This window comes from Scyliorhinus torazame, chromosome 13 (assembly GCF_047496885.1).
Source record: "Scyliorhinus torazame isolate Kashiwa2021f chromosome 13, sScyTor2.1, whole genome shotgun sequence".
Taxonomy (NCBI): domain Eukaryota; kingdom Metazoa; phylum Chordata; class Chondrichthyes; order Carcharhiniformes; family Scyliorhinidae; genus Scyliorhinus; species Scyliorhinus torazame.
The window spans coordinates 129,774,145-129,796,564 of record NC_092719.1 but is presented as its reverse complement, the minus strand read 5'-3'; the positions used below and the strand labels follow the sequence as shown (position 1 = coordinate 129,796,564).

General features: G+C 46.5%; 1 protein-coding gene across 6 annotated transcripts in view; it reads right to left on the bottom strand.

Moving 5' to 3' along the window:
- The window catches only part of sumf1 (sulfatase modifying factor 1), a 296,237-nt gene that overhangs the window by 188,226 nt on the left and 85,591 nt on the right, over positions 1-22,420 (bottom strand). The gene's annotated exons all lie outside the window — the stretch shown is intronic.

The following is a 22,420-nucleotide window of genomic DNA, read 5'->3' as shown; positions in this document are numbered from 1 at the left end:
TAAAATAGGAGAGAAGACAGGGAGAAGTAAAAAAAAAAAATTCCCAGCAAGGGAAGAAGATGGAGGTAAGAGGCATGCACCAAATAAATTAAGAGAAGGAGAAACAGGCTCCAATATTGGATTTGACATACAAATGGTGAGAAGGCTTTCATTGTAAACTTCTTAAACTAATGAAAATTATATTAAATTGTGCTTCAGGTCTTTTTAGGAGGTTTGACATTAAAGGCTTTGCAAGAGGGATGTTCAGTTGGAGAAAATAGGAGGTGTGCCTCAAAATTGTTCTTTTAATATAAAGGTGTGCAATTTTGACCTCAGGTTAAATAATATCATAGAATCGCTACATTGCAGAAGGAGGCCGTTCGGCCCATCGAGTCTGCACTGACCCTCTGAAAGAGCACCCCACCCAGGTCCATTCCCTGCAATCCCTGAACCCGACCTAACCCCTGGACACAAAGAGGCAAATTTAGCATGGTCAATCCACCTAACCCGCACATCTTTGGGCTGTAGGAGGAAACCGGAGGACTCGGAGGAAACCCACAGAGACACGGGGAGAATGTACAAACCCCACAGTCACCCAAAGTCAGAATTGAACCGGAGTCCCTGGCGCTGTGAGACAGCAGTGCTAACCACTGTGCCACCGTGCTGCCCCAAATATAAAGATGTGTGAATCCAACCTCAGGTTACTGTCTGTGCGGAGTCTGCATGTTCTTCCAGTGTCTGCGTGGGTTTCCTCTGGTGCTCAGGTTTCCTCCCACAGTCCAAAATGTGCAGGTTAGGAGGATTGGCCATGCTAAATTGTCCCCTAGTGTCCAAAGCATGTGTAGGTTTGGTGAGATTACGGAGATAGGGCGGGGGAGTGGGCCTTAGGGTGCACTTTCAGAGGGTTGATGCAGACTCGATGGGCTGGATGCCCCTTTCCGCACTGTAGGAATTCTATGATCACTTGCTTCAAGGAGAAACATGTACTACATGAGTATAGGAGAGGCGGTGGCCATTGGGCCTATTGTGACTGCCCTGGATCTTTCAAAACATAACCTCGTCCATCCCCTTCCAATACTCTTCCCCATTTTCATTCTCCATAACCCTGCAATTTTTCCTCCTTCAAACATTTTATCGGATTCCCAGAATTTCAACACTACAATGGAATCTGTATCACCCACTTCCACTGTACAATTAAGAGTTGGGATCAAAAACAGTAAAGACTGGTTTTGGCTGGCTGAAAAAGTGACAAAGCTGTTTTGAGTTCAACTGAAAGCAGAGTTATTGCTGATGGACAAGTTCCTATCATAAATATGGACAAGTGAATCCCTGAAATGTTTTCACATGAAACATGGAAATGAGTACACACACCAACAACATCTGGAACGGAACAAAGAGTCTTCCAGACTCGAAACGTTAGCTCCTTTCTCTCTCCACAGATGCTGTCCGACCTGCTGAGATTGTCCAGTATTTTCGGTTTTTGTTTCCGATTCCAGCATCCGCAGTAATTTGCTCTGGAAGGATACGGTTAGCGTTGGGTGCGCTAATTCTCGCTAGATGCCTATAAAAAAAGTTTGAACTCCATACAAAGGGCGCAGCCCATTTTGTCACAAACCTACAGGCTGTGATTGGTGTAGTTCTGGGACCTCAGTTATTTATAATCTATACTAATGACTTAGACAAAGAAATGGAGAGTAATGTATCTAAAAGTTGCTGATGATACAAAGCTAGGTGGGAATGCAAGCTGTGAGGGGGACGCAAAGGTTTCAAAGAGATACAGGCAAGTTAAGTGATTGGTAGATGGCGCCCAGCCATGAATGGCAGAGCAGGCTCAACGGGGCCAACTACTGCTCCCATTTCTCATGTATCACTTTTTGTGGTTCCAGATTAGCCACACCAAGATTCACAAATTCTCCTTATGGATTCTAAAAACTCCTGGTTAGTGTGGTGCTGCTCCGATTGCCACAAGTGAAATGGATGGCACCCTGCATCAGAGAGAAACTAATCAGAGGTGAATTACTGAAGGTGACAAAGCAGGTTGAGGAAGTCGTTGAAAAGGCATATGGGATCAGAGGTTTTACACACTGAGGCAAAGAGTACAACAGCAAGGGAATTGGGAATCACCTTTGTAAAACACTCAACTATGGTAGAGAGTCCAATTTTCATAGAATCATAGAATTTACAGTGCAGAAGGGGGCCATTCGGCCCATCGGGTCTGCACCGGCCCTTGGAAAGAGCACCCGACTGAAGTCCACACCTCCACCCTATCCCCGTAACCCAGTAACCCCACCCAAAACTTTTGGACACTAAAGGCAATTTAGCATGGCCAACCCACCTAACCTGCACATCTTTGGACTGTGGGAGGAAACTGGAGCACCTGTGGGAAACCCACACTGACACAGGGAGAACGTGCAGACTCTGCCCAGACAGTGACCCAAGCTGGGAATCGAACCTGGGACCCTGGAGCTGTGAAGCAACTAATAATAATCTTTATTGTCAAGAGTAGGCTTACATTAACACTGCAATGACATTACTGGGAAAAGCCCCTAGTCGCCACATTTCGGCGCCTGTTCGGGTACACAGAGGGAGAATTCAGAATGTCCAAATTACCTAACAGCACATCTTTCGGGACTTGTGGAAGGAAACTGGAGCACCCGGAGGAAACCCACGCATACACGGGGAGAACGTGCAGACTCCGCACAGACAGTGACCCAAGCCGAGAATCAAACTAACCACTATGCCAGCGAGCTGCCCACTTTTTTTTAAAGGTAAAGTTACCATAGTCCCAGATGACCATAGGCTGCTTTCCCCTTTTATGGGGATAGCTGACTGGTGGTGATTTAATCTGAGGATTACCATACCTCAGGTGAGGGGCAAGGTTGATAAGGCAGAGCCTTCATGAATAATATCAGCCAGTACAGGAATTGAACCCACACTGCTGGCCTGTTCTGTATCACAAACCAGCTGTCCAGCCCACTGAGCTAAACTGGCCCCCATTTCTGGGCTCTGCATTTCAGGAAGGATAAAAAAGCTTTGGAGACAGTATCACAAAGCTGAATGAGATTGTGCCAGGGTTCAGGGACTTCAGTTACATTGTCAGATTGGAGTAGCTTGGGTTGTTCTCCTTAGAGAAAGTTGAAAGGACAATTGACAGGTGTGTAAAGTCATGAATGATCTAGACAGAGTGAGAGAGAATATTCCCTTTGGTAGAGGAATTGAGAGGGAGGAATCACCAAATTAACTGTATTGATGAAAAAAAACTAAAAGGAACATGACAAAATTTCATTATTAAACATAGTGGGCGGGATTCTCCGACACCCCACCAGGTCGGAGAATCGCCGGGGGGGGGTGAGGCAGCGTGAATCCTGCCCTGACGCCGAATTGTCCGGGGCCGTTGTTTTGCCGGCAGCAGGAATCGCGCCGCGCTGGTCGGGTCCCGTTGGTAGCGCCACCCCCCCAGCGATTCTCCACTCGCGATGGGCCGAGCGGCTGCCCGTTTTCGGCCAGTCCCGCCGACGTGGATTAGACCAGGTCCGTACCGGCGAGACCTGGCTCTCTGGCAGCCTGTGGAGTCCTCGGGATGGGGGGGGGGGGCCAACGGTGGCCTGGCCTGCGATCGGGGCCCATCGATCTGCGGGCGGGCCTGTGCTGTGGGGGCATTCTTTCCCTCTGCGCCGGCCGCTGTAAAGCTCCGCCATGGCCGGCGCAGAGAAGAAACCTCCTGCACATGAGCAGGGATCACGCTGGGTCCTCCTGGCGCTCCCACGCATGCGCCAACTCGCACCAGCCGGCAGAGGCCCTTCGGCGCCAGTTGGCGTGGCGCCAACCACTCCAGCGCCGTCCTAGCCCCCGAAGGTGTGGAGGATTGCGCACCTTCCGGGCGGCCTGACGCCGGAGTGGTTCATGTGGCGCCGGTAGGGACTGCCCCACCAGATGCCGGAGAATCCCGGCCAGTGAGTGTTTAGGATCTAGAATGTATTGCCTGAGAGTGTGATGGAGGCAGATTCAAATTTCTGAAGACACAACATTTACAGGGTTACAGGGAACTGTTGGGGAGTGGGACTACCTGAATTGCTCAAGTAGAGATCTAGCATGGACTCGAGGCCAAATTGGCTTCCTTCTATGCTGCAAACAGTCTGTGACCCAGTCTGAATGCCTGCTCACCTGGCTATTGTCGTCACAGAACAAAGTGACGCAGTTGTCAGTCCTGGAAAACATCCCATCACTGACCTGCAGAATGCATTAATGTGCAGTCAACTGGGAGATCCTGCCTGCGTCTCTGGTTGGGGCCTTGAAGAATTGAGAGGCAAAACAGTTGACAGCAGTATTTAAAGCCATTTGTAATTTGGAAAGGGTGTAAAAGTGGAGTTGAGTTGGAAGTTCAGTCTTGACTTTACTAAATGAATGAGCAGGCTCGAGGGACAATATCATCCATTCTAATGCCTATTTATGTTCTTAGCCAGGCCAGAAGGGAGTATCCGTGAGACTGCAGGTTCCTACAGATGACAACCTTAGCCTCCTGAAGCACTGTTCTTCTAAAGGTTCAAGGAAGCTGAGCTGTTGTCGAGAAACCTTGTCACGTGGGCAGTGCATTTGGCATGTTTGGTCCATCCCCTGTGCAAGTGCCAATCCCACCTTGGAACGCAGTACTTTCTGATGTGATGTAAAACAACGACAAAGCACTTTCCCCTTTTTTTTTTTGAAAATATTTTTATTCAAATGTTTTGATATTTTAACATATTAAACAAACATACGAAAAAGCAAAACAAATCCCAACTCCCCTGCCAAGAAACCTCAACCTAACACCCCACTCCCCGCCCCTCCTTAACAGCTGGCCAGGTAACCAGTACCTTGAAATGTAATACAGACAAACCCAATTTCTGGTAGAACCCTCATTCGTCCCCCTGAGAGCAAATTTCACCTTTTCCAGACACAAAAACTCCATTAGGTTCCCCAGCCACACCAAAGCACAGGGTGGAGTAACTGACCTCCACCACAATAGGACCCACCTGCAAGTGATCAGCGAGACGAAAGCTAAAACATCTGCCCCCACTCCCGTCTGCAGCTCAGGCAGGTCTGACCCCCCCCAAATCTGGCTCCCAGGGGACTGGGCTCCAAATCCACGTGGAAGATCACAGACAATTTCTCCAATTTAGGGCAGGACCAGAACATATGCGCACGATTGGCCGGGCCCCTCCCCTACTGCTCGCAAGCATCCGCCATACCTTCAAACGACTGGCTCATCCTCGACTTTGTCAGGTGCGCTCTCTGTACTAACTTTAGCTGTAACAACCCCAGCCTCGCACACGAGGTTGAGTGTTGAGGCATTCACTCTCTGCAGTGTCGTGTTAGGTACACTGGTCTAACACTGGCTGCAACTGGATGCAGCTTAGATCAGAAAGATACCCCAGACCTTGAAGTTAGTTTAATCAGATTTATTGAACTAATAGCACAGTTAGCACAGTTCTCTGTGAGTTCGACTCTCTGCTAACTTAAGTGTGGTTACTCTGTCTGACTGAACCAAACTAGCTCTTAGCCACTTGGTGGAGGTGTGAGATTGTAAAAACACCCTTGACTGACTCTCTAGATGTTCACCAGTGGAAAGAGGCGGAGTGTGAGTGCCTCGTGTCTTTTATAGTCAGATCCCACCCCTGAGTGTCCTGCCTGCTTATTGGTCATGTCCTGTTCTCTGTGTCCATTAGCTGCTTGTCTGTATATCATTATGTGTGTGTCTGCATATCATGACACGCAGCACCTCACAACAACCCGCCTCCAGCGCCATCCCTATCTCCTCCTCCCACTTGGCCTGATCCCCCTATAGAAATGCCATATCCTGCTCCAAAATCCTCCCATAGATCACCGACAGCACCCCCTCCAACAACGAGGAGGGTGGTGCCACCGGAAAAGACAGAAAACCCTTTTTCGCGAAATCCTACACGCGGGAACACAAACTTCTCCCCAACTCCTCCAAACTTGTAAACCACACTTCTAGAAATAAGGTCTTAATTTCTATTGTCCCTCGCTCCTTCCATCCCCAAAACCTAGCACCCTAACTCCCCAGCTCAAGCCCATGGTTCGGATCGGCATCAACTTCGACCCCACCCTTAACCTAAAGTGCTGCCGAAATTGCCTCTGTATTTTCAATGTGGCTACCACCACCGGACTCCCTGAATATTTCCCTGATGCAAATGGGAGTGGCGCTGTTGCCAGCGCCCACAACCCCGACCTCTTACGAGAGCCTGGCTCCATCTTCACCCACAAAGCTTCTGGAGCTCCCCGCTCTAGCCCTGCATCTTCTCTGTGTTTGCCGCCCAATAATAATACATCAGGTTTGGAAGGGCCAGCAAAGATGTGGCTGCTGTGGTGCAGCTAGAAAGGAGGTGGTGACGGTGGACATCTGAGGGTGGGCCTGGAGGGCTGCGTGACACTGGCCGGGGCCAGTCAAACGGTTGCGTGTGTTCGTGCACTTGAGCTTGAAGGCGGCTTGGCCTTTTTGCAAGAAACACACTTGAAGATCAGGGACCAGACTAGGCTAAGGAGAGGGTGGGTAGGGCAAGTCTTTAATTCGGGATTAGACATGACGACGCAGGCAGTTCCATGTTTTGGGCATATACGAAACCAAAGGGGTTCTGGCAGGGGGCGTAATGTCCGAGGTGCAAAGATGAAGGTGGCTCCGAGTCCAGAAGAGGCAATAGTTGGTGTGTCAGAAGACCTGGGAGTCCAGGGAGCGAGAGGCCGACGTATTGTCCGGAGACGGATTTTTGTTAGAGTGGAGGGACTTGGAGCCACCAAAGTCGGGGTGTGGGCGAGCGACCTGGTGGAGTGCCTAAGGCTGCAATAAATGAGGGTTTATTCAGATGGGCAAGTTGTAAATGCCACCTGAACGGCAGCTTAATCTTTCCTCAGTATCACTGGTCAGGTTCCCGAATCCCATACAACAAAGCTGTGCTGCACACGGATGTTTGTTTCATCAATAACTATTCCTCCCATTCAAGAGGTACTTGTTATTAATAAAAGGAATAATAATCTTTCTTTGTCACAAGTAGGGGCACCTTAACACTGTAATGAAGTTACTGTGAAAATCCCCTAGTCGCCACATGCCAGCGCCTGTTCGGGTACACTGAGGGAGAATTCAGAATGTCCAAATTACCTAATAGCATGGGCGACATTCTCCGACCCCCCGCCGGGTCGGAGAATCGCCGGGGGCTGGCGTGAATCCCGCTCCCGCCGGTTGCCGAAGTCTCCGGCACTGGAGATTCGGCGGGGGCGGGAATCGCGCCACGCCGGTTGGCGGGCCCCCCCGCTCGATTCTCCGGCCTGAATGGGCCGAAGTCCCGCCGATAAATTGCCTGTCCCGCCGGCGTAAATTAAATCACCTACCTTACCGGCGGGACAAGGCGGCGTGGGCGGGCTCCGGGTTCCTGGGGGGGGGGCGCGGGGCGATCTGGCCCCGGGGGGTGCCCCCACAGTGGCCTGGCCTGCGATCGGGGCCCACCGATCCGCGGGCGGGCCTGTGCCGTGGGGGCACTCTTTCCCTCCCGCCTCCGCCACGGTCTCCACCATGGCGGAGGCGGAAGAGACTCCCTCCACTGCGCATGCGTGGGAAACTGTCAGCGGCCGCTGACGCTCCCGCGCATGCGCCGCCCCGAGATGTCATTTCCGCGCCAGCTGGCGGGGCAACAAAGGCCGTTTCCGGCAGCTGGCGGGGCGGAAATTTCTCCGCCGTCGGCCTAGCCCCTCAATGTTGGGGCTCGGCCCCCAAAGATGCGGAGCATTTCACACCTTTGGGGCGGCGCAATGCCCGTCTGATTGGCGCCGTTTTGGGCGCCAGTCGGCGGACATCGCGTCGTTTCGGGAGAATTTCGCGCCATGTCTTTCGGGACTTTTGGGAGGAAACCGGAGCACCCAGAGGAAGTCCACGCAGACATGGGGAGAACGTGCAGACAATGACCCAAGTCGGGAATAGAACCTGGGACCCTGGAGCTGTGAAGCAACAGTGCTAACAGTGTTAAATCAGATGCTGGCGTTTGGAGCCGGATTGTTGCTGCTCTTTATTTTTCTGATTTTAAGTGTACGTCTGTTAAAGCATATAAATGGGGTCATTTTTAAGACAAATTCTTGACCCATTTTTAAACTTCCAAGCAGGCAAACTTCTGCTATACCACTGCCAGAAGGATGGAATGAACTTGTCTTCCAGTCATTTCACCCCACTGCTGGGGAAGTATTTCACCACAATTATTACTATCCTAGCTAGGATACTAGACAGAAACCTCACTATTTTGTTTTGATTTTGTAAAATTGTGAGGAAAGGATACCTTGCCCAGGAGTGATTTCATGCAAACTAAAGATATGGGCCGGGATTCTCCGAGCCCCCGCGCCGTAATCGTGCCCGGCATGGGGGCGGAGAATGGGGCGTTGGACACGTGACACCTTCGCGCAATTCTCCGGCGACCAGAGAATCACCGGCAGCTGCGTGTGGTTGTCGCGGCGCCAGTTGGGGCCGTTGAAAGAGGCCCCCGGGGTGATTCTCCCCCGGGTTGACCGGCCGAGTTCCCGCCGGCGTAGTTCTCGTAGAGTTCCACCCAGCAGGGGGCTCGGCGTCGCGGCTGCGGTGGAAGTTCTGGTGGGGGGCAGGGAGGGGGGGGATCAGTTTCTGGGGGGGCCTTCACGGCAGCCAGGCCCGCGATCGGGGGCCAACGATCGGTGGGAGCGCACGATCTGGGGGGCCTACCTTCTTCCGCGTCGGCCCGTTGTGTTGGTCTGCCATGTTCCGCGGGCTGGCGCCGCAGGCGGCCGCCGCGCGCATGCGTGAACCAGCGGCCGGAAGTGCAGGACCTTGTATCGGCAGCCAGAGCTGCGTGGCGCACGCCGGGGTCCTACAAGCCCCCTTAAAAATGGAGAATCACCCCTGACATTTTAGAAAAAAGTCCGGAGTGATTTGCACCAGTTTTCTGGCGGGCGTGGGGACATAGCACCATTATTGGAGAATCCCTGCCATGGTATATTAAAACAAACTTTATTACAAACACAGTATTAAAATATCTTTAATATCACACCAGAAAATAGCTTACAATTACCCCTTAAACAATGCTAATCAACACAGTGACACAATGGGAACTTCCGGTGGCATCTGCGAGCGGAGCGGCCGCGTTTAGAAGAAGCTCCCACCGGTGTGCGATATCGCGGTCTTTTTCGGGGTTCCCAGCAAATTTTGGGGAAAAAATAAACCCCCCTGGGTTCGGCCCTGCCTCCCTCGCTCTGTGATAGCATCAAAGCTCCATTTCAGAGCCGGAGGGTTAAAAAGGCGGGAGGGGAGAGACGGGTCCCGGTGGGTTCGGCGGGTGGCTGCACATGGAGCACGAGCGGGGATCGCGACTTGTTCCCCAAGGAGCATCCTGAAAGCCGAAGGGCTCAAATAGCACGAAGAGGAAAAGAGAAATTATTTTTCCTTCTCTCTCTCCTGAAAACTTGAAGGAAGCAGCGGGGGCGGAGCTAAACGGTGGCCGAGGCTGCAGGCCCGAAGCCAGGGCGTGATGTAGGTGAGATGTCCCACATCGGATGGCTCCTGCCCAGAATGTGGTAAGAAGACTGAAGCCTGCTCCAAAACCCAATTCAAATTGAATCCAATTCATGGTCCCCACAAGAGAGACATACCAGATCTGAGCCAAAAGGCAGGGGAGATACTACACTTGATCTTAACCAAATGGCCGAGAAGCGATGCGACCTGCTGAGTTTTTAAAGGGTTTTCTGTTCTTAACCTTAAATTTCCATTATCCAGAATGCCAAACGGAACATATCACTGGCCTGCCTGGCATGCACGTCTGAATGGAAAAGGAAAGCCTTTAACCATCTATTCTCACAAATATAAAATGGAGCTTCAGTATGCTGAAACAAAGTTTTAAATCTGTCATTCCTCAAATCTGGCCAGAGACTTCTGAAAATGTGAATTCACTTTTAAGCAGAGTCTATCCAGTGAGGCCGTTCCCCTCTCCAAATTAAAAATTAACCCAATATGATTATCCTAGGTTCCAGTTGTTGCACACGCAACTCGGTGTAGCCCTGTATCAATGCCCTCATCAAAGGTTCAAAGATTGAAGATACAAATGTTTTATTGGTTACAATGAGAAACCCCAGTTTTCAGTGATGCAGTTGTAGTTGAGGCAATTGTCAATAAAAAAAATGATTTAAATATATCCAGTAACTGTTACAAGCTGTCATGGTGCAGAATTCAAGGGGTCATTTTGGATTCAAGCCCCACTCAAGAGGTTTGAGCACAAAATCTAGGTGGACTCTTCAGTGCATTGCCAAGGTTAGGAAGGTGAAGAGGTGACTTAATTGAGGCATACAAGATGATCAGAGGATTGGATAGGGTGGACAGTGAGAGCCTTTTTCCTCGGATGGTGATGTCTAGCACGAGGGGACATAGCTTTAAATTGAGGGGAGATAGATATAGGACAGATGTCAGAGGTAGGTTCTTTACTCAGAGAGTAGTAAGGGCGTGGAATGCCCTGCCTGCAACAGTAGTGGACTCGCCAACACTAAGAGCATTCAAATGGTCATTGGATAGACATATGGACGATAAGGGAGTAGTGTAGATGGGCTTTAGAGTGGTTTCACAGGTTGGCGCAACATCGAGGGCCGAAGGGCCTGTACTGTGCTGTAATGTTCTAAGGGAGTGCTGCACAGTCAATGGTGCGTCTTTCAGGTGAGATATTAAACTGTATCTCCATCTGCCTCCTCAGGTGGACTTCAAAGATCCCATGGCATTCTTCCAGAGATCAATAAGGGAGTGGTCTGTCCAAACATTTACCCGTCAAACAACTTCACCAAAAACAGATCATTTGATCAATTGTCTCGGACTTGGCTGTGGATAATACAATTGCTGCGGCTGTCCATATAAATATTTCAAAAGTACTTGATCGGCGATGAAGTGGTTTGAGACGCCCTGGGGTGATATCAATATGAGTGACTTTTTTTTTTAAACACCCCCTGCCGCAGAGGAATCATCTCAACCTATACAGAAAACCACTCATCTTCCCATTAATTCGTTACTTAGCCATATCCTTTTTGAAGGCAGAAATCAGCAACATAAGTTCCACATAACCAGCATTTTGTCAGGAAAACCAGCTTCTACTAGTTTGAAGCTTGGACAATTCTGAACTGGTGTTCTTTAATTCTGATCTCAGTTTAAGTCAATGGCCTGCTTTCTTAAAACAGCTTGAATGAGATGTAAAATTATATATACAATTAGATGAGCTAGCTAGATTACCACTTGCAAAGGCTTCTCTTCCTACTCACACATCTCCACCTCTGCTGTCCCCATAGGACCAATCCTTCCTATTTCTCATCCATGTGTTGTCTCTTGGTGACATCATGCCAAAGCACAACCACAGCGTGGGTTTCACATGGACGCTGACATTATCAAGCTCTACCACACCACCATCTCTTTCAACTCCTTCACTGTTAAATTATCAGACTACTTATTTGACATACATAATGAGCAAAAACTTCCAACTAAATATTGGGAAGACTGAAGGCATTGACTTCTGTCCCTGCCAATGTTTCCTCCAAGCTGTGCACTTGTGCAGCAGCCTGGAAAGCATTGCACATGCCATATTCTATGATAAGTAACACGTGAGTGCAACAGTGCAAAAACGTTTAAAGGGGCCACGCACACAAACTAAATTTTTGACGGGAACGTTGGTCCTTGCTACAAACTCCATACCCTAGATACTGGTTTTATCCCTCTGCCTGTCAATTATGACACTTAACCAGAGTGTTAACAACCTTCTATCCAGAGATGACCTTCTAATTATATATCGACACCATCATTAAGACCACCTATTTCCACCTCCGCAACCTCACCCAACTTTGCTCCCGTTTCAGGGCCAGAGCTTCCATGGAGTGGCAATTACAGTTGGATTGCCACTCTGCTCCTTTTTACTTACCTTAGCTGGAGCTGCACCCTGCTTGCCGGATCTTCTGACTGGAATCCTCTCAGTCAAGTGCAGTAGAGTCCAGGGATTTGGGGGGGTGGGGGTGGTTTGTTTATGGCACTAGCTGTCGTAAAACTGGCAAGTTTAAAGCTTCCAGCCACTTTAAGAAGCCAGGGAGAATTGTGTGGGGTGGGAGTGGGCCGTTGGGGTGGCTGGGAGGGCAAGAGGGGTAAGGAATGTAGTTTGGGCTGGGGTTCAGGAGGTCCAGTCAAAAGTGGGGATGGGGGTCAGTACTATAATTACCCAGGATTAGAAGTGCTTTTAATTCTTCCAACTTCTCTTGGGTAACTATTTTGGTAAGACAGGAAAGTAAATTGGAATGTCATATAGTTCCCAGTGCAGGATCATAGTGGCCGATTGAACATCCTGGTCAATACTTACAGGGGGACGTCATAGCAGGGTGGTAGGGGTCACCCATCACATCTTTTGGGGTACATTTCAGATCCGATGTCCAGATCAGAAATTATGGGGCGAAATCCGCACCATCATTAAGATCACCTATTTCCCTTGACTGTGTCCTTGCCTCAATTCATCTGCTGCTGAAACTCAGGTTCATGTCTTTGTTAACTGTAAACGTGCCTATTCCAATGCACACCTGGCTGGTCTCCCACATTCTACTGTCCATACACTCGAGGTCATCAAAAACCCTGCTGCTCATCTCCTTACTTACATCCCAGATACTGCTCAGCTACCAGCTGTGTACTCAGTGAGCCAGTGGCTCCCAGTCAATCCCCTTGGTTTTAAAATTCTCATCTTTAGTTGTATTCTTTGTTTTAGTTCTTTCAGGATGGTGAAGATTGTAGTGCTAACAATGAACAGCAAGCGGTGTTTAATAACAAAGCTAATTTATTACACTGCACTGAATTAGATTCAAACATATCACTAAGGAATTAGTTAAGTAAGATTATACTGCACATCTACACTATTAACTATACTACTAATTCAACTATCTCACAACTACTCTGTCTTGCTCTCTTCCAGTCTCTCCATCTATCTCCCAGAAGTCAAGGAGGCATGTGATATTTATATGGTTGCTCTATAGCACCATCTAGTGACTAGAGCAGTAACATTACATTAACCCTTCATATGCTTTACAATATTCAGATATTGTGACATCCCCCTTTCTTTGAAAAATGTGAACTTCCATTTAAATATACATACAGGTACTGGATGGGAATTGTACAACAATGAACATCATTAAAAGGTACACAAGGTTAAATCTTTGTTTTATAGTTCATAAATTGAGACAATCAGGTTTCTTTCTTGATCTCGTTGATCTTCTCAATCCAACAGTTAGTGAGTCAGAATTGTCCGACTTCTGATTGATATTTGTTTCAGGAAGCTGAGTATCAGACAATCAAGTACTCAGTTTTAACAAATGTCCAGGAAACCTACTTTTGGAAAACAATTGCCGAGGCTTAATTGAAGGTTAAATTGACGTTGGAGGTTGCTTCACCTTCAGCAATGCACGGAGATTTCTCCTAAATATCGAACTTTCAAATGTTTTTACAAGACAGGAATGTGGAGCTTCCCGACTTAAACCACGAACAGTGCAGGACCATCCATCTGTTGGATCTTGTACACGTACACAATCTCCTGGAACTAGCGGAATCAGCTGTTTGGCTGACTTGTTATAATACAAGCTGTGTTTGCTGTTGCTGTCTTATCTTGTTTCCGATTGGTTTATCGTCAAGATTCGGTACAGTTAGGCTTGGTAATGTGGTACGCAGCTGTCTGTTCATAAGAAGTTGCGCTGGCAAAAGACCTGTTGATAAACAAGTAGCTCGATAACTTAATAAAACTAGAAAAAAATCTTCTCTCGCCTCATATGCTTTCTTCAACGATGTCTTCACGATACCCACACCTTTCTCAGCATTCCTATTGGACTGGTGATATAGAGGCTTGAAGTGACATGATTGAAATTGTAGCACTGAGAAAACTCAGTCCATTGTCCGTTACGGCCATCAATGGTATCCCATGTCGAGAAAATATATCTTTAGTTGCCTTGATGACTGACTGCGAACTCGAGTTTGTAAGTTTAATAACTTCTGGATAATTTGAGTAATAGTCATTAATGACGAGGTAGTCTTTGCCTTGAAAGTAGAAAACATCTATTCCCACTTTACACCATGGAATTGTAACAATATCCATCATTTCTCTTTCTGTCGAACAGACTGGCTTTTTTGACAAATATCACATTCAGAAACATAATTTTCAATGTCTGAATTGATGCCAGGCCAATACACGGATTGCCTTGCGCGTTGCTTACATTTTGAATACCCTGGTGTCCTTCATGGGGCTGGTTTAGCACAGGGCTAAATAGTTGGCTTTTAAAGCAGACCAAGGCAGGCCAGCAGCGTGGGTAAGATTCCCGTACCAGCCTCCCCGATCAGTCGCCGGAATGTGGTGACTAGGGGCTTTTCACAGTAACTTCAGTTGAAGCCTACTTGTGACAATAAGCGATTTTCATTTCATTTCATTTTTCATTTCATTTCATTTTCATGTATTTGGGTAAGAATCTGTCTTCTCAACTTTGTAGGAATGACTATTTTATCCAGTTTGAGTAAAAATCCATTTACCACAGACAGGTCATCTTTAACACTTCTGAAGCTGGAACAGCTTGCATTTGGCCATACATAAGCCATGTGATGAATCATTCGCTGCAAAATTTCATCCGTTGCAGTTTATTCTTTTTAAAAAAAAATTTTTTTTTTTTTTTTTTTAAAAGAGTACACAATTATTTTTTTTCTAATTAAGGGGCAATTTAGCATGGCCAATCCACCTATCCTACACATCTTTGGGTTGTGGGGGTGAGACACACGCAGACACAGGGAGAATGTCCAAACTCCACATGGACGGTGACCCAGGGCAGGGATCGAACCTGGGACCTCGGCGCAGTGAGGCACCAGTGCTAACCACTGCGCCATTGTGCATCCCCTGCAGTTTCTTCTTTAATTAGTCATTGTCTTTTCACCAACTCCACTCCGATGTCCTGATAAATTCGGACCCTGTTCCCCTCCCAATTCGCAGTTCCGCTTCCTCCTGGCCCACTGCAGGATCTTCTCCTTCTCCACAAATGTATGGAGCCTCAAAATCACAGCCACGGCAGCTCCCCCGCTCTCGGCTTTTGCCTTAGGGACCTGTGTGCCATATCCACCTTTAGGGCCTTGTCCAGCACTCCTTCCACCAACATCCTTGAGATGTACGTCGTGGCATTCGCGCCTGCCACACCCTCAGGCAAGCCAACGATACAAGGTTCCGCCTTCTGGATTTGTTCTCCTGCTCCTCTACCTTTGCCCTTCGCGACTTGCAAAGATCCCCCAGGAGCTCCACCTCTGCCTCCAATGCCATCACCCGATCACTATGATCGGACATCATCTTCTACATCTCCCGAATCTACGACCCCAGTGCCCCCAAGCACTTCTCGACTCTTCATCGATCTTTCAAGGGTGCTACCCCTCCCTCGATAGCCTTCGACCGATCTTCCTGCATATTCTTTCGCTGCTGGCGAATGAACGCCATCAGCTGCTCCATCTGGGGTGTTCCAACTTGCGACAACCCTTCCCATTCCATCATCTCCGCCAAGCTGTGCTGTTAGGTAATTTGGACATTATGAATTCTCCCTCGGTGTACCCGAACAGGCGCTGGAATGTGGCAACTAGGGGCTTTTCACAGTAACTTCATTGCAGTGTTAACGTTAGCCTACTTCTGACAATAAAGATTATTATAAATTATTATCGTTCCAATTGCTGTTGGCCACAGTTCTCCTCCAGTTCCTTGGCCATGTTTTTAACCTTCTTATGCCAGGTCTGATAACCAGCCACTCCCAGGGCGAACATCCCCATCACACCTTTAGCTACACTTTCCGTCGAAATTCTCCCACTTTCGGGTAAAAAGGGCTCAAATCAATGCCTTCGACCTGGGGCTGCCGTGTGTGCGACCACTCACTCTGTGGCCGCTACCGGAAGTCACAGATGGAGTATATTGTGGGACAATTTGCGGTTGTCCACTTTGGAAGGAAGAATAGAAATGTAAAATATTTTTTCTTTTAAAAAAAAATATATTTAGAGTACCCAATTCATTTTTTCCAATTTAACGTGGACAATCCACCTACTCTGCACGTCTTTGAGATGAGGGACGAAACCCACGCAAACAAGGGGAGAATGTGCAAACTCCACAAGGACAGTGACCCAGAGCCGGGATCGAACCTGGGACCTTAGCGCCGTGAGGCAACAGTGCTACCACTGCGCCACCGTGCTGCCCTAAGAAATGTAAAATATAATTCAAATGAAGAGAGGCTGCAAGAATGCTGTGGCACAGACAGGGTCTGGGTGTCAAATCACAGAAAGGTAGCATGCAGGTACAGTAAGTAATTAGGAAGGTAAATGGCATGTTGGCTTTTATTGCAAGAGGGATGGAGAATAAACGCAGGGAGGTCGTGCTGCATCAGTACAGGGCATTGGTGAGATCTCACCTAGAATATGGTCTACAGTTTTTGTCTCCTTATTTAAGGAGGGTTATACTTACATTGGGAACTGGTCTGTAAAGGTTGATTCGACCGATTGCTGGGACAAAGGGATTGGCTTGAGGAAAGAATGGATCTATGCGCATCGGAGTTAAGAATGAGCAGGAGGATTCTGAAAGGGAATCTGCTTAGAGGGCGTTTCCCCTCGTGGAAGAAATCTAGGACTAGGTGGTTCAGGTTCCAAAAAATGACAGTATCAAAATAAGGGGCCTTCCATCCAAGACAGAAATATCTTCTCTCAGGGGATTGCAACGGAAGCTGGGTCACTGTCTTTATTCAAGGTAGAATTAGGCAGATTTGTAATCTATAATGTAGTAAAGGGTCAGGTGGTAGGGGGTTGCGACAGGAAGTTAAGACTATATGCAGATCAGCCACGATCTTAGTGACACGCATAGCAGGGTCGAGGGGCCAAATGGCCTGCAGTCCTTAAAACCTACATCTTTGACCAAGGTTTTGGCCATCTGCTTTAATAGAGCTGTTGTTTGGCCACTGTTTAATTTTGCTTCATAACAATGAAGCGCCTTGAAATGTTTCAATAAGTTAAAGGCACTACCGGAAGACCCAGGAGTCCAGGGGGCGAGAGAGGCTGATGTTTTGGCCTTTGCCTCCCTGGTAGCCTGGAGACGGATCTTATTGACGTGGAGGGACTCAGAACCTCTGAAATAGGGGGTGTGGGTTAGTGGCATGGCTGGGTTTCTCAGGCTGGAGAAGATCAAGTTCACCTTGAGGGGATCGATGTTAGGGTTCGCCCGGAGGTGGCAGCCGTTTATCGACTTCTTTGGAGAAAATTAAGCTGTCAGCAGGGGGGGTAAAAGGAAAGAGGGAGGCATGAGGGGTTGGATGAGGTGGGAAATAGTTAGTAAGAAAGGGGGATTGGGGAATTGTGTATGTAAGCCATGTTGGCTGGGTTTGGTGGTTGGTTGGTTGGGTGTTATTTACTTTGTTGTTTTTCCTCTTGAAAATTGTTAAAATTATAAATACCTTAATAAAAATATTTTTTAAAAAGTTACTTACAAATACAAATTGTTAAACATTTAGATTAAAAACGGAAAGGTAGTCGAAGAACTATTACAAGGGAGCATTGAGTTGAAGTTATGGAGGACAGGCAACAGGAAACAACATCACAAAGCCAGCCAGCACTTCAGATTGTTATTGGAAGGGGCTTGTGAAAAGGCACTCTATATTGGCAGTAGGCCAATAAAGCATCGGTTGAGAGAAAAATGACTTAAAAGGCAAAAGAGAACCAGCATCTTTAATAATAAAGGAAACAAAGGAAGATGGGGGTTGGGCAGAAGGGATCCTTTTGAAGTTTGTAACATTATTCATTAAATTCATATTAAGCACATAAAAGAGAATGAGGTCATTAGCAAAGTGCAGATTAAAATCATACTTGAAGCTCATTTAGTCACTTTTTTTACGTGTGTGTGTATATATATATATAAATTTTATATATGTATTTATATCCTGTTCTGCTGTAAATACATTTAAAAAAAAATATTGGCTCGCTTTCCCCACACAGACCTTTAGCGCGATGTGCTACGTGCAACTCTAATTTCACAGACTTTCAAGTGCTGCTTTTCCCGATCAAAGGTGAAATCTGTTTGCCAGGTTTACCTTTATTGCTTTATTTGTCATAAGATCAATGTGCGACTATAGTTTGATCAACTGAACTGCAAGAGCAACATTAATTGATCACCACATACAATTTTCTTGCCACTGATATTTATGTTGCAAATACGGCTGTTCACACTAGGATGTAATTCCATAGGTTCCCACTGCCCTCAATATCTTGCCCTGATCCGGCTGCACTGGAGTAAGCTCAAACAGAAATTATACAGAGGTTATTTCACCACGGGAGAATCATGTAATTCTAACAAAAGAAGAGCAAAATTAGTAAAAGGTAACGTTAGGAGAGTTTTTAATTCACACCAAAAGTTGATAACACTAGTAATGGATTTCCAGGGGGGAAATGGGAGGCAAAAATGTTGGAACAATTGAAAAACATAGAACTGATGCTACGAGCGGCTCCTGGGATTTTCTTGATAGATGGACCAAGGTGCATTGTTGTCATCTTCATGAAATCATACACATACACGAATACAATTGAGTCCAGGGCACCGTGGCATATCAGAGCATTCCTAATGGTGTTTCAAACAAAATCAACAAACTCACCTCTATACAGTTGCAATGATCACTATGAAACTCAAACCTTCAATACACCCGACCCAGTATTGTATCAGAGGTACTGTCTGCTGCAAACTGTCCCGTACACCTTGCCATATAATCAACTACTCGCAAGACATTGAAAGTTGCTGCAAAATAAAGATTATATCATGTCATTGGCCTCAGCCCAACCATCTTCAACTGCTTCATCAATAACTTTCCTTCCAACATGAGGTGAGAAGTGGGGATGTTCACTGATGACTGCATACTGCTGATGTTCAATACCATTTCCGACTCCTCAATACTGAAGCAGTCCATGTCCAAATGCAGCAAGACCTGGACAATATCCAGCCTTGAGCTGAAAAGTGGCAAGTAACATTCATGCCACACAAGTGCCAGGTCATGACCATCTCCAACGAGAGAGAATCTAACCATCGTCCCTTGACATTCAATAACATTACCATCATTACCATCAATGACCATCAATGACATTACCCTCGGCCGCAGAAAAATACTTTTCACTGTACTTTGGTACATGTGACAATAAATCAAATCAAACCGCTGAATCCCCATCAACATCTTGGCGGTGAACATTGACCAGAAATTAAACTGGACCAGCCATATAAATACTGTGATTACAAAAGTAGGTCAGAGGCGAGGAATCTTGCGGCAAGTTACTCTCCTCTTGACTATCCAAAGCCCATCTACAATCTACAATGCACAAGTCAGGAGTATGATGAAATACTCTCCACTTGCCAGGATGAGTGAGCTCCAAAAACACACAGAAAGCTTGCCACCATCAGAACAAAGCAGCTCACTTGATTGGCAGTCCAACTACAAACATTCAATCCCTCTAGCAATCACACAGTAGCATTATGTACCATCTACAGGATGCACTGCAGGAACTAACCAAGAGTCCTTTGACAGCAACTTCCAAACATATTAACCACTACCATCTAGAAGGACGTGGGCATTAGACAAATGGGAACACCACCACCTGGAAGTTCCCCTCCAGCCACTCACCATCCTGCCTTGGAAATAAGTCACGCTTCTTCACTGTCGCTGGTTCAAAATCCTGGAACTCCCATCCTAACAGCACTGTGGATGTACCTACACCTCATGGACTGCAGCGGTTCAAGGTAGCTCACCATCACCTTCTCGAGAGCAATTCAGGAAGGGCAATATACGCTGGCCAAGCCAGCGAAGCACACAACCCTCTAGTGAATAACAAAAAAAGGAAGCAAACGGACAACAAATAATTGTATTTGAGCGATTTACCGTTCAAAATCAATGCTTTTGGTCTTCAGTTTTTTGTGCTATCATGCACACCTGTATTCTATTATTGTGGAAAATAGCTGAATAACACTAAAATACGCTTGATCTGCAGTCAGCGATCAGACTGAAGTACAAAAAACAGATTGAAATCTATTTCACATAGGGAGAATCAAACATGGAGAAACAAACACTGCAGCAAAGGTTGTTCATTCCTTCAAAGACGGCTGGATAAACACCTGGTTAGGTAGAATAATAGTAGGAGACTTTAACTATCCCAATATCAACTGGGAATCAAACAATATAAGGGAACTGAGGGAGAAAAATTCATGCACTGTGTCCAGGAATTTTCTTTCACCCAATTAGTGACAAACCCAACGAGAGGAGATGCAATTCTATTCCTAGTCTTGGGGAACGAAGAAGGGCAAGTGGGTGAAGTGACAGTGGGTGACCATATCGGGGATAGTAATCACAATTCAGTTCGATTCAGTATTATCATGGAAAAGGACAGAGTAAAAATTTTGAAGCGGAGGAAGTCAAATTTTGTACAAATGAGAAGGGGCTGTGGTGGACTAGCCAGCATTGCTAGAGGATAAATCTGCGGAAAAGCAGTGGCAAGCACTAAATAGAAAGATCCTAAATGCACAAAGTAGACTTGTCCCCTCCAAAAATAAGAATGGCACTGCCAAATATAGACACCCCATGGTTGTCTAGAGTAATACAAGGAAGATCAAACAGAAAAAGAAAGGTTATGATAGGCATAAAGAACTAAGCACTGCATATAGGCTAGACAGGTGTAGAAAGTGTAGGGACAAAGTCAAACAGAAAATAACTAATCAAAGAGATGGCATGAAAAAAGATCAGCAAGTAAAGTTAAAGAAAACCCAAAGATGTTTTACCAATATATTAATGGTAAAAGGTTAGTTAAGGAAAAAGTGGGAACTATCAAAGATGAAGAGGGGAAGGGTTTTAAATGAATTTTTTGTCTCTGTGTTTATGAAGGAAATGGATGATGCAGATATAGTAGTCTAGGAAGAACACGGAGATACTGGATGTGATAATCATAAAGAGAGATGAAGTACTCGAAGGATTGAAACCCTTGAATGTTGATAAGTCGCCTGGGTCAGATGGATTGTTTCTGAGGCTACTGGAGGTCAGGGTGGAGATAGCAGATGCTCTGAAAATGATTTTCCAATCCTTACTAGACACAGAGGAGGTACCGGAGGACTGGAGAAATGCAAACGTGGTACCTTTGTTTAAAAAGGGATCGAAACAGGGCGGCAGATGGCGCAGTGGGTAGCACTGGGACTACGGCGCTGAGGACCCGGGTTCAAATCCCAGCCCTGGGGCACTGTCCGTGTGGAGTTTGCACATTTTCCCCGTGTCAGTGTGGGCTTCACCCCTACAACCCAAAGATGTGCATGTTAGGTGGATTGACCATGCTAAATTGCCCCTTAATTGGAAAAAAAAAATAATTGGGTACTCTAAATTTATTTAAAAAAGAAAAGAAAAATAAAGCGAGCGAAGGAAATGCCGAACAATTGTAGGCCAGTTAGTCTTACATCAGTGGTGGGCAAATTAGTAGAATCAATCCTGAGAGATAGGATTAATTGTCAAATAGAAAGGCATGGAGTAGTCAGGGACAGTCAGCATGGATTTGTTAAAGGAAATTCTTGCCTCACAAATTTGATTGAATTCTTTGAGGAAGTGACAAGAAGGGATGATGAAGGTAGTGCAGTGGATGTGGTGTACATGGATTTTAGCAAGGCATTTGAAAAAGTCCCACATGGCATTGGTCAAGAAAGTGAAAGCCCATGGGATACAAGGCAATATGACAAACTGGATAAAAAATTAGCTTAGTAACAGGAAACAAAGGGTAATGGCTGTACTTGCAATTGGAAAGTTGTTTCAAGCGTTGTTCCATAGGACTCGGTGTTGGAATCCTTACTGTTTGTGGTTTGTGTTATATATTAATGATTTGGATGTGGGGAGTACAATTGGAAAATTTGCAGAAGACACAAAGATTGGCTTAGCGGTGGACAGTGTAGAGGATAGCTATAATCTTCAGAATGATATTGTTGAATTGGTGGAGTGGGCATTAAAATGGCAGATGGAATTTAACACAGAGGTGTGGGGTCATGCATTTAGGGAGGTCAAACAGTTGTAGGGGGTACACAATAAATGGGAATATACTAAGAAGGGTAGATGAAGTGAGGGATCTTGACGTAAGGTGCATAGGTCCCTAAAGGCAGCCATTCAAGCAGACAAGATTGTGAAGAAAGCATATGGAATGCTTGCCTTCATTGGCAGGCGTATAGAATATAAAAGTAAGTTAGAATTGTATAAAACACTGGTAAGGCCACAACTGGAATAGTGTGTGTAGTTCTGGTTGCCACATTATAGGAACGTTGTCATTGCTCTGGAGAGAGTACAGAGGAAGTTGCCAGGGCTAGAAATGTGTGGCTACAAGGAGAGTTTGGATAGG